This window comes from Myotis yumanensis, unplaced genomic scaffold, assembly GCF_028538775.1.
Source record: "Myotis yumanensis isolate MYYU_CA2020_CCGP unplaced genomic scaffold, mMyoYum1.0.hap1 SCAF_1, whole genome shotgun sequence".
Lineage (NCBI taxonomy): Eukaryota > Metazoa > Chordata > Mammalia > Chiroptera > Vespertilionidae > Myotis > Myotis yumanensis.
The window spans coordinates 54277729-54289332 of NW_027223752.1; positions in this window are offsets into that span (position 1 = coordinate 54277729).

Consider the following 11604-nt stretch of genomic DNA (forward strand, 5'->3'; position numbering starts at 1 on the left):
GATAGGCCTTGGGTCTCAGGCCCTGGATCCTCTGTGTTTCTTGACCCTTCATTGCTCTCTTGGATTCTGGCTACTGGATCTGCCTTGACCATGAGCCCTCCAGCTCACCTCTGGGACACTGAGCCTAGTTCCCTCCCTGCATAGCTTTTCCTACCTCTCCCTGACCTGGTCCACATGCTGTTCATCCCTGGCTGTGTTCCCTTCACCCCGCCCCCACACCCACATTCACAACTTGACAGTTTTTAAGATTCAATCAACTAGTTCATTGAGCAATCAGGTGTATACCCACCTGATTTGATGAGAATTAGTTTAATGAAGATAATCATGTGGCCCAGATTTTCTGGGGCAGCCCTAATTTTAAGTATTATGTCTCTTTGTCCTCACAGAAACTGAGTAAGGAAAGTCCCAGTATGTTGGCATTTAAATCCATCTTCTATATTGCTTCAGGCACCCAGAAACAAAGGCATAGATCCATGGTGAGACACTGTGCCCTACCTTTGGCTCAGAACATGCAGGTCTCTGTTAAACCTTTATTTTTGGCAGCATCGATAAGCCTGAGAGAGAACAGCCTTTTTGTTTATTTTCAGAAATGTCATCAGTATTGGTGTCCTGTGGTGGCCCCTACTTTCTATAAGAAGTACTTAATTGTCTTCATTGGATGGCCAACGCATTTCTTGCTGAGTTGCACTGCAATTTTTGTGGTCTGTGTATTGCCAGTCAATGCCTAATACCATGTCTGTTGTAACAACCTCAGAGATGTAGCTTCCCTGTGAGATTTAGAAGGGCCAGATATCCACCTCTTTTCTGTCTCCTCAGCCTCCAGGGAAATGGCACTCCCAGCAAAGGCCCATCCTTGGCTTTGGCTGGCTCCTTGGCTGTAAATGCCCTCCTTGCTGGCCTGGGGTTGCTTAGTGAGACCTTGTGTCAGGACTTCCCCAAAGGTCAGAATAGCCCCAGCCCTCGGCTCCTACCTCAGGTCCATCTGGTCCAGTCTGGACCTCCAAGAAGAGGGTGCTTCTCTCAGGCCCCATTCCCACCACTGAGGAAAGAGGAGATACCAAAGAGGAAGAGCATTCTGAGTGGGCACAATTGCCAGAACAGGGAGGCGTGGCACAGAGATGTGGCCTTCACAGGTGTTCTGAGGATCGCTGGTTCCATGAGCTCCCCACAGGGGTTTGTGGCCACCAGAGCAGCACGGGGCTTCACAGTGGCTGGGATGCCACCAGCACACTGATGGCTCTAAGAAGTTCTGCACCAAGTCACCAACTTTCCCTAAACAATTTGCCCTCAGGACTTTTTCATGTAACAACCTTTAATATCTGGAAGAATCAGGGTCAAACAAAAGAGATGAGGTTTTAGAGCCAGAGGGCCCTGCCTGGGTTCAAGTTCAAAATCTTCACATTCATGTGTATGACTTTGGGTAAGTTATTTAGCCTTAGTTTACTGGTCAGTAAAATGAGGATAATGACAAATGACCTCCCACAGGGTTGTGGTGAGAGTTAAATGGTCCTGGATATGAAAGCACTTGGCACAGATGTAGGGTATCTATGAAAGGAGAGGCTTTGTTTCAGTGCAAAACCCACTCAGCTAGTGCACCTTGTAAGGAAGAGTGTTCAGAAGCTGTGCTCCCCAACTTGTGGTTATTCAGGGTTGCCAGGACCAGTATGTTTCCTGTGAATGTCAGCAGTCTTTGTTAGCTAAACAATGGAGGATGCTTGTGAATTAATGCATGCTTTTAAGAAAATATTTTAAATTTTGCAATAAAGTACAGGATGGATTAAGTAGAGAGGCTTAGGGTTTAATCACCCCATCTATAGAGAGAGGCTATGCATTAGAAAGCTGCTAAAGATGCAAGAGGGCCTGCAATGGGCTAGAAGCCTGGGCATGGAGAGGCTGAGACCCCCTGCAAGGAGGTGTTGATGGGACCAGACACTCTCCAAGGATCTGCATGTGTGGCTTGGAAGGTTTGCTTTGGAACCTTGACTTCTTTTTATGTGCACATAAGAATTAACCCCTACATATTCCAAATATCTTTTAATGCCTTGGGTTTTTGTCATCTTCATACATTAAACCAGAAGTTCTTAACCTGTACAGCATAGTCCATTAGGTAGAGAGGCAAGGCCAAAGGGTTTGCTTCAAGTGTCCATAAATTCATTGAAAGTAGAAGCAAAGTTTATGCGCATAAGCATATGTGCGTTTTTAGAGGGGAGAAAGTTCTAAAGCACAGAGTGGATTTTGGTCTCTGTGAACTGCACAAATCGCATTCTGAATAAACTCCCTGGCCAGCAGAGTTCAGTCTACAATAGATAACTGGACAGGGGCTCCAGCACTCCTGTGGACCTCCTGGGCATCTGTGCCTGGTCAGAGGCACTTGGATGTACCACATCATCAGCAAGACTTTGGTTCTGCTTGGTCCTCCTGCTCTAGGGAGCTGTATCTTCCCTGATTCCCCCTTTCCTCTTTGGCATGCAGTGTCCTTAAAACCTGCTGTGGATGCTGCTGTAAATCCTGGGTCACCTATAGGTGGTTGATATGACTTTCACAATTACATAGGGAGTAAGCAATGTGAATGGCAGGTAACTGAAGCTACTTGCATTTCAGCAGATACTTGGCAGAAACCTTTAGTGCCGTGCATTGTGCTAGAACCTAGACAAAGGGAGGTGATAAAAAATGAAAAAGGATGACAAACAGCCCCTGCCTTTCAGCGGCTTCCAGTCTAGTCAATTCAGACAAATGTACAACTCTTCTATCTATCTATCTATATAAAAGCCTAAGTGACTATTATAACTGAGAGACCAGAATGACCAAAATGACCGGTTGACCAGTCGCTATGATGCACACTGACCACCAGGGGGCAGATACTCAATGCAGGAGCTGCCCCCTGGTGGTCAGTGTACTCCCACAGCCAACCTCACATGGCCCATCCCCCCGGTTACCCCCCCCCCCCCATCAGCCCCAATCAGGAGGCCTGGCCGGCCAACCTCCCATGACCCCTCCCCTCCCCCCCCACTGGCCAACCTCCTGTGGCCCCTCCCCCTGGCTGGCTGGCCCCCCCAATAGGCCCCAGTCGCCAGCCAGGCCGGGGGACCCCACCCATGCACAATTTTATGCACCGGGCCTCTAGTTATAATATTTATATATATAAAAGCCTAAGCAACCATTAGGACCGGTCGCCATGATGCACACTGACCACCAGGGGGCAGGTGCTCAATGCAGGAGCTGCATCCTGGTAGTCAGTGTGCTCCCACTGCCAACCTCCCAAGGCTGGCCAACTTCCTGTGCTCCCACCCCCTGGACTGGGCAAAATGATCCCAATTGGCCCCAGTCGCTGGCCAGGCCGAAGGACCCCACCCATGCACAAATTTGTGCACCAGGCCTCTAGTAAGCAATAAAAAGGAAATGACATAGAACTGTGGCCCTTGTATTGTTAGAGATGTACTCTAACACTAATGTTATACAAAACCGAGCCTGCCCTGGTGTCCTTAGGTCTCTACATTTATTTATCTGACATATATTGTTGGTGTGCCCATCATGTGTCAGGCACTGTATGGGGTACCGAGGATCCATTGGCAAGCAAACACAGGGTTCATGGCTAGTGTGGAAACTGACTAAAGTCATCACACATACATACACAAATGTCAAACTACAAGTGAGCTATGAGCTCTAAGGATGAGAGACATAGTACGATAAGAGAATATTACAGGGGACACTTGACCTTGTCAGAGAGATCTCTGAAGGCTTTCCTAAGGAAACGACACCCGATAAGGAAAAATGGGAGTTAATAAGGTGAAAAGGGTAAAGACAGGAAGGAAACACCAGACACTAGGAACAGCATGTACAAAGGCCCAGTGGCAGGGAATAGCCTGGAGCCTGTTAGTACTAGTAAATAAAAGGCAGTTCAGTGAGGCTGGAATCCAGAGACAACAAAGTGCACTGGGAAAAATAAGTCCAGACCAGGCTATGGGGAGCTTTGTAAGTCAGGTTGGGCTGTGGTTTTTATCCTGAGTTCAATATCAAAAGGAACATGACAAGCCATTTTGATCTGGGAGATTAGGGAAGATTTCACATAGTAGGTGGCTTTGGAGCTAATATTTGGAGGATGAGTAGGAACTCAGTTGTTAAAGAGAGGAAAGATCTTTATGGAAATAGCTAAAGAAGAAAAACACGAAAGAGTAGGCGTTTACACAGTGCCTTGGGAATGGTGAGTGGTAGCTACGACAGAAGCTTCCTGTGTTTGGAGAGTGACTGGAAAAGTGAAGCAAGGCCAAGCCATGAAGAATTGAAATCCTGTGTTGGAAGAGTTAGGCTTTATGGAGTGAGAAGTCAGAGCTTTTAAGGTTGTAGCATGATTTTACCTGCAGCTTGAGTCATAACTCCCCAATCACGTCTAGCCTCTGGTTTCTATCTCTACTTGGATTTTGAACAAAGATTGCCAGGTGCCTAATCAGAAACCTAAATTGCTGGGGCAGAAACTACCATTTGAGTCCACCTTTGACATGGGCTGTCCTTGGTCTTCACTTTCTATTGGGGTTGGTCATCTTGATTTCCAATGAACTGAAGGTTATAGCATCCTAACCCCCAGAAAGCACTGAGATCCAGAGGTTCCCCTCCCCTCTTGCCATCACTTACAGATGAGGCTGCACTGCTCAGGGAGTTTCCTGAGCAAGCAAATGGAAGCTACACTTTATTAAGCATTTGAAAATTCTATTTTAAGTGATAGCAACATTTACTACTTGAATCTGAGATCTCTTGTCAGTGTGGTTGGTAACTAAATAATTCTGAACTTTTGAACTCTTACCTTGTGGGGAAAAATTTAAATGTCTTCATGGGTTTGGCAATTCTTGAGCATGGAGAATGTGCCTAGAAGATACCAAATGCTTGAACCATTGCAGAAGTCAGTATCCATTTTGTGAAGGTGTTGTTAAGCAAACATTGGAGGCTGGAATAAGGGTTAGAAACAAGCCATGAAAATAAAGCCAAAGTACATGCTAAGTGTTTCTTCCTAGGACACATTCTGAAGGTAAAGATATGAAGAAGAGGAAACGTCCTAAGAATTGTTTGGAGATTTTTGAGATTTTATCTATATTTGTAATATGACTTTAAAATGTTATGTGTACTGTTTGAGAGGCAAGGAAGAATTTTCTCTTTGAAGTGGCTAAAGGAAGGAAGAAAGTAGATGGAAAGTAGCTTTCATTGAGTATCTGGTACATACAGGGCATGCCAACTGCGGCATATTACCCATCTTTATGACAACCCTGCAAATAAAGCTTTAATATATCTGTTTTATAGATGTGTGAGGGCATGCTACTTGTAAGTGGCAGGGCTAAAATTTGAATTTGGGTTTGTTTTCAAGTACCATGCCTTTTTCTTTAATTGATACTAGAGAAGAAGGGAGAGGGAGAGAGAGATAGAGACATCAATGATGAGAGAGAATCACTAATTGGCTGCCTCCTGCACACCCCACACTGGGTATTGAGCCCACAGAATTGAACTGTGACCTCCTAGTTCATAGGTCGGCACTCAATCACTGAACCATGCAGGCCAGGCAAGTACCATACCTTTTGCATCATTCCAATTTTACAGACAAAGAAGCGGAAAAAGAGATATTTCAGTGGGTAGGTGACCATGCCAGCTCTCAAATTAGATTGTCTGACCTACTCACTATATGGCCTTGGAGGAGAATGGGGCGAGGCCCAAATAATCAGAATCATGATAACTAATGTTTATTGAGCACTAAACTCTTCACAGGTTTTATCTCATTTAATTCTCATGACAACCCTATCATTCCTACTGTCTAGAGGAGGAAACTGAGGCAGAGAGCCAGGCTAATTTACCCATGCTCTCATAGCCAGTCAGTACTAAATCTGCGATGCAAACTCAGGCAGTCTGAGTCTAATACCTGTGGTTATAGCCACCTTGTCACACAGTCGAGCTTTCAACAATCTATCCTGGGAAGCTCTTTAAAAAGCCCTGTTCCTACTGAGACTGATGCTTCTGTTTTCTCACCAACACAGCTTGTTGGGCTAATGTTTCCCTCTATTTCCATTTCATCTTGCATATAGAGATACTGCTAAGCATGTGATATCAGACTGTGGGAAATGTTATCAACACATTCTTTTGGACCAGCCCCTAATTCAGAGGGATTTGTTCTAAGCATGCTGGAAGAATCCCACCAAGCTTAATTTACAGGGCCATAAGCCATAAACCATGGTAGCTTTTGGGTAAATTTTACTTATTGACTTCCAGGATAGATGACTCATAAATAAATTGCTGCCGGTCCTTGTCATTTTCTGCCCCTGTGTTTGGGAATGCATGGTTGCCTTAAGTATTTGCAAAGAAAAGAAATTAGATTCTGTGTTAGTGACACTGCTGGTTGTCTCTCTCTGACATTCTGAATATTTTACCCTTTTTACCATCATGGAAATCTTTGCAGTCCTAATAGGACTATTCCTTGTATGGTGCTTCATGCAAAATGACATTATTAATATTAAAATGATAAATATTGTGACTCGTGAAATGAAATATTTTTGATCACACTTTAACTGTGGCGAAGCACTTTTCTCGCATTCTTTCAAATGTCGTTATGACCTTATAGTCACAAGCCCACACAGATATGGGTCGTCTGGGCTGACATTTGAAGGGATGAAACCAAGCTAATTCACCCACAATAGTCTTTGATGTAAATTATAAGGGAACAACATTTTTCTGTATAGTAGGTATGCTTCAAAAGAAATTTTAATCATTCCTTTTCACTGGGACATGGAGCAAGTCTTAAATGATTTTTTGGGCATGAGCGCACACAGCTGAATTTGTGTGTTAACATGGCCTTAACTTGCCAGACACAAGTTCCCTCCCTCCTCAGGAGAGAGAGCTGTGCCCAGTGGCTGTGGCACCACCACCATCTGATGGAATAAAATGAAGTTAGGCCAGGAGATCAGGATGCCCAATGGTTAACACCAATTTAGGAAAATACACTGAATGAAGTGGGCCAACTCCTTTCTCCTGAGTCTGTTTTCCCATCAGCACAATAAAGGGCTTGAGTTAGACAGTTTCTATAGACCTTTCTAGTCAGACCTTTCTGGTCTAACATTCCATGATTCTATGGCTCTTGATAATGGCCATGGGTACAACCCACAAAGCCTCCCTTCTTTTTTAAAAATTCTTTATTGTTTAAAGTATTACATATAGTATTACATATGTCTCCTTTTCTCCCCATTGACCTCTCCCTGGCCACGCCCAATCCCCAGCATATGCTCTGAACCCCCTGGTTGTTTGTGTCCTTTGGTTATGCTTATATGCATGCATACAAGTCCTTTGGTTGATCTCTTACTGTTCCCCCACCCCCAGCCCCCTTCCCCACACTCTCCCCTGCCTTCCCTCTGAGGTTTGACTGTCTGTTCAATGTGTCTCTGTCTCTGGATCTATTTTTATTCATCACTTTATGTTGTTCATTATATTCCACAAATGAGTGAGATCATGTGATGTTTATCTTTCTCTGACTGGCTTAATTCACTTAGCATAATGCCTCCAGGTCCATCCATGATGGTGCAAATGGTAAGAGTTCTTTCTTTTATACAGCAGCGTAGTATTCCATTGTGTAGATATACCACAGTTTTTTAACTGTAATGGACACATAGGCTGTTTCAAAATCTTAGCTATTGTAAATTGTGCTGCTATGAACATAGGCGTGCTTATATCCTTTCTGATTGTTGTTTCTGGTTTCTTGGGATATATTCCTAGAAGTGAGATTACGGGGTCAAGTGAGAGTTTCATTTTTAATTTTTTTTAAGAAACTCCATACTGTTTTCCACAGTGGCTGCACCAGTCTGCATTCCCACCAGCATGCACGAGGGTTGCATTTTCTTTTCATGCTTCTCAGCACTTGTCCTTTGTCGATGTGTTGATGATAGTCATTCTGAAAGGCGTAAGATGGTATCTCATAGTCGTTTACATCTCTCGGATGATTAATGACTTTGAACATGTTTTCGCATGTCTCTTGGCCTTCTGTATGTCTACTTTCAAAAAGTGTCTATTTAAATCCTTTGCACATTTTTCATTGGATTGTTTATCTTTCTTTTGTTAAGATGTATGAGTTCACTATAAATTTGGAGATTAGGCCCTTATCGGATATAACATTGGCAAGTATGTTCTCCCATGCAGTGGGCTTTCTGTTGTTTTGTTGATTGTTCTTTTACTGTGCAGAAGCTTTTTATTTTGATGTAGTCCCATTTGTTTATTTTCTCCTTAGTCTCCATTGCCTTAGGAGCTATATCAGTAAAGATATTGCTATGACATATATCTGATATTTTGCTGCCTGTGCAGTCTTCTAAGATATTTATGGTATCCCATCTTACATTTAAGTCCTTTATCCATTCTGAGTTTATTTTTGTGTATGGTGTAAGTAGGTGGTATAGTTTCATTTTTTTTTGCATGTATCTGTCCAATTTTCCCAACACCATTTATTGAAGAGACTATCTTTCTAATGTAATGCTGGATCTGATTTGCTAGGATTTTGTTGAGGATTTTAGCATTTATGTTCATCAGAGATATTGGCCTGTAATTCTCTTTCTTTGTAGTCTTTATCTGTTTTTAGTATTAGGGTAATGCGGGCTTCATAGAAAGAGCTTGGAAGTATTCCTTCCTCTTGAATTTTTGGGAATAGTCTGGGGAGGATGAGTTTTAGTTCTTCTTTGAATGTTTGGCAAAACTCCCCTGTGAAGCCATCTGGCTGAGGGCTTTAGTTTGCTGAAAGTTTTTTGATTATTGCTTCAATTTCCTCCATAGTTATGGGTCTATTCAGATTTTTTGATTCTTCCTGATTGAGTTATGAAAGGTCTTATTTTTTCTAGGAATATGTCCATTTCTTCTAGGTTGACCAGTTTGTTGGAATAGAATTGTTCATAGTATTTTTTATATAATCCTTTGTATTTCTGTGGGGTCTTTTGTTATTTTGCCTCTTACATTTCTGATTTTGCTTATTTGGGTCCTCTCTCTCTCCTTCTTGGTGAGCCTGGCTAGGGGTTCATCAATCTTTTTTATTCTTTCAAAGAACCAGCTCTTGGTCTTATTGATCTTATTAATCATATTTATTTATTTATTTATTTATTTATTTATTTTTGGTCTCTATGTCATTGATTTCTGCTCTAATCTTTATTATTTCCTTCCTTCTGCTCACTCTGGGCTTTTCTTGTTGCTTTCTTTCTAATTCTTTAAGTTGTAGAGTTGTTACAGAAGACCGGAGGAAAACCAAGCAATGTTTAGAGAAAGGGGAGTTACATTTTAATTATAATTATGTGCAGGCCCAGAGAAAAATGTGTCTTTCAAATTCTGAGCCCCCCAACTTGAAGGAAACTTTTTCTATTTATACTTTTTCCAGTCCTTTGTCTCCCAAATTTGGAATGAGCCTTCTGAGAAAGAAGGCCTTCATGTTGGGAAGGGGCCATGAGACCATATCTCAAGGCCTGGCCTGGTGCCAGCACTGACAACTCTGTCTGGGGCATAGTTTATGGCCTCTCTGGAATGGGAGTAGTCTTATTTTCCTTATTATTTAAGCAAGCAAGTGTTTACAGAAGCCAAAATAGCAGGGTTAAAATTTCACACAGCAGTTTTTATATAAGATGGATACTTCAGAGTTAGATAATTTATTACCAATTTTTCTTGTTTTTTTTTAGGTAGGCCATAGATTTTGTATTGTTGTGTTTTCATTGTCATTTGTTTTTAAGATATTTTTTTAATTTCCTTTTTGATCTCTTTGGTAACCCAATCATTCTTTAATAACATGCTATTTAGCCTCCAAGTGTTTGAATTTTTTGATTGTTTAATAATTGTAGTTGATTTCTAATATTATGGCATTGTGACCTAAGAAGATGCTTGATATGATTTTAATCTTCTTTAATTTGAAGAGCCTTTGCCTGTATATCAATATGTGATATATCTTTGAGAATGTCCCATGTGCACTTGAGAAGAATGTATATTCTGTAGCTTTGGGCTGAAATGTTCTGAAGATATTGATTAAGTCCATCTGATCTGGTGGTTCATTTAGGATAGGTGTTTCTTTGCTGATTTTTTGTCTAGAGGATTTATCCAGTGATGTCAATGGGATATTAAAATCCCCCACTGTGATTGTACTGCTGTTGATCTCTCCCTTAATATCTTCCAGAAGTTTTTTATGTATTTGGGTGTTCCTGTATTGGATGCATATATGTTTACCAAAGTTATATCCTCTTGGTGTACCGATCCCTTTAGTATTATAAAGTGGCCTTCCTTGTCTGTTTTTATTGCCTTCACTTTAAGGTCTATTTGGTCAGATATAAGTATTGCTACCCCAGCTTCTTTTTCATTTTCATTTGCCTGAAAAATATTTTCTGTCCCTTCACTTTCAGTCTGTGTGAGTCCCTTGTTCTGAGGTGAGTCTCTTGTAGACAGCATATATACTTTCTTATCCATTCATCCATTCTATGTCTTTTGATTAGAGTATTAATCCACTTACATTTAAGGTTATTATTGATAGGTACTTGTTTGTGGCCATTTTTATTCTTTACTAGGGGTCCAGTGCAGGAATTCATGAACTTATAAAGGAACTGTGGGCTGTGAGGCTGCGGTGGAAACAGGGGTGGATCTCATCCCATCCTCTGTGCCCTCACCCAGCCCCTCCCACCATGGCCCTGAGTCCCCTGTCTGCCAGCAGCCCTGCTCCTGCCACTGCTGCTACCATGGGCTGATGGCACAGGCCCTGCTTGCACCCACTGATTGAGCGGAGTGATTGGGACTGGTGCCAGCAGCGGGTGTGAGTGGGGCTGGCACTGTCAGTGGGTGCAAGTGGCAACTGCTGCCCTCATTACCCTCAGGAGCAGGGTGAGATGGAGAAGTCCTCAGGGGCAATCGGGGATGGCAGCCACCGCTCACACCTGCTGATGGCACCGAGCAATCAGGACTGGTGCTGGGCACTGGCAACGGGTGCAAGCGGCGGCTACAGCATCAGCAGTGGGTGCGAGCAGGCCCAGTGCCAGCAGCAGGTGCAAGCACTGGGTGGGACCATGGAGTACGGGAACAAAGAATTTTCAATAACCGCCAGAGGCTCGCCCTGATAACAGTGACCGGCACCCTGCCTTGGTCTGGCACTCCTGCTCACCTGCTCCACCATCCTGCCATGGCTGACACCTGCCATGTATGTGCTCTGCTGCCTGCTGCTGACGCCTGCCACATTCCATGCGCGCTCCCTGGTGGTCAGCACACGTCATAGCGACTGGTTGTTCGGTTGTTTGGTTGTTTAGTTGTTCCGCCATTTGGTCTATTTGCATATTATTTGGGTGCTCCTGCACTTTGTGCATATATGTTTACCAAAGTTATATCCTCTTGAGATATATATATATATATATATGGTTTTATATGTATAGATGCCTGTGTCCCTTCTTCCCTTTCTATTTCTTCTTTTTACAACAGTCCCTTTAGCATTTCTTGCATTGCTGGCTTGGTGGTGATAAACTCCCTTAGCCTTTTTTGTCTGCGAAGCTCCTGATTTCCCCTTCAATTTTGAATGATAGCCTTGCTGGATAGAGTATTCTTGTTTCAATCCCTTGCTTTGCACCACTTTGTATACTTCAT